The sequence below is a fragment of the Orycteropus afer genome, unplaced genomic scaffold (genome assembly GCF_000298275.1).
Source record: "Orycteropus afer afer isolate SDZICR_OR568_19922 unplaced genomic scaffold, OryAfe1.0 scaffold00108, whole genome shotgun sequence".
In the NCBI taxonomy this organism is placed as follows: domain Eukaryota; kingdom Metazoa; phylum Chordata; class Mammalia; order Tubulidentata; family Orycteropodidae; genus Orycteropus; species Orycteropus afer.
Window position 1 is genome coordinate 7,238,940 of NW_006921695.1, and position 1,890 is coordinate 7,240,829.

Here is a 1,890-nt window from a genome sequence, read left to right on the forward strand (position 1 = left end):
CCTGCTTAAAAAATATGAGTAATAGAAAAAAAAACAAAACAAAAAATGAAATTAAAAAATTTCTTGAATCTGGTGCCATAAAAATACAACATACCAAAAATATTTGGGAGCTGCAAAAGCAGTGCTCAGAGAGTGATTTACAGCAATAAATGCACACATTAAAAAAAAAAAAAATCAAAACCAATACCTTACCCTGACATTTCCAACAATTAGAAAAACCGCAGCAGAAAAAGTGTATAGTCTTCGGAAGAAAAATAATAAAAAGTAGAGCAGAAATAAATGAAATAGGAAACAGAAAAGAATAGACTGAATCAATAAGGCCAGAAGTTAATTCTTTGAAAAGATTACTAAAATCAACAAACCGATGGCAAACTTAACAAAGGAAAAGATGCAAATAACATGAATAAGAAATGAATTGGGTGACATCACAATAAAACCAACTGAAATAAAAAGGATAATATCATGATACTATAAAGAAATGTACTCCAACAAATTTGAAAACCTAGAAAAAATGGACAGGTTTCTAGAAACACAATACCTACTTAAGTTAACAGACTGAGTTAGAAAATTTGAATAGACCCATAATGAAAGAAGAAATTGAACAGGCCATAAAAAACAAAAACGAAAACAAAAACAAAAAACTACCAATAAAAAAAGCACTGGCCCAGATTGTTTTACTGGAAAATTGTACCAAACATTCAGAGAAGAGCTGAGACCAATTCTAATCAAACTATTCCAGAATATTGAAAAGGAGAGAATACTCCCAAAATTGTTTTATTGACACAAGCATAACTGTGATACTAAAGCTAGGAAAAACCACTACCAAAAAATAAAATTATAGACAATAGCCCTCATGAACATAGATGCAAAAATCCTCAGCAAAATCTTAGCCAATAAACTCCAACAACGTATCAAAAAAAAAAAAAATCATGAACAAATGGGATTCATACCAGGTATGCAAGGATGGCTCAACATTAGAAATATAGCAAATATAATTCATCACATAAATAAAACAAAAGAAACACACAATCATATCAATCAACACAAAAAAGCATTTGACAAAGTCCAACATCCATTCCTGATAAAAATGCTGAACAAAATAGACATAGAAGGGAAGTTTATCAACATAATTAAGGGCATAGATACAAAATCAATGGCCAGCATTATTCTCAATAGGGAGAGACTGAAAGGATTCCTCTTATGAATTCCAGACAAGGATGCCTTTTATCACCACTCCTAGTCAATATTGTATTGAAACTCCTTGCCAGAGCAATAAGGCAAAAAAGGGAAATAAAAGGTATCCAAATTGGCAAAGAAGTAAAACTATCTCTATTTGCAGATGATATGATTTTTTAAAAATTGTGATTTGGGTGAAGATTTACAGAGCAAATTCACTTTCCATACAGCAGTTTACATATACTTTGTCTTATGACATTGACCACAGTTTACCACCATGCAACAGCTCACCTCCCACTTCCTCCCCATAGTTACCTCTTCCCAGTGTCCATCCCTCTATGGACTCCTGCCCGTTTAGCTGTCTCCCTGTGCATAGGCAGCCCTTCTTTCTCAATGATTGTTCTCTCCAAGGAGTGTATCCACCTCAGGTAAATGCACAACTCATATGCCTGTCTTCTGTTTGGCTGGAAACCACAGATGTGGGTTCAGTTCCAAACCCAAAGGGTAGCTAGGGGCCATAGTCTCAGTGGTTCCACCAGGTTCTATCAGACCAGCAAACCTGGTCCCCTCCCCTTTTTTTTTCTCCAAATGATTTTGAGTTTTGTTCCACATTGTTCTCCCTGTCTATCAAGGATCTCCTACATAAATCCCCTTCCAAGTGGATGACAGTGGTAGCCGGGCACCATCTAGTTCTTCTGGTCTCATAGACATATA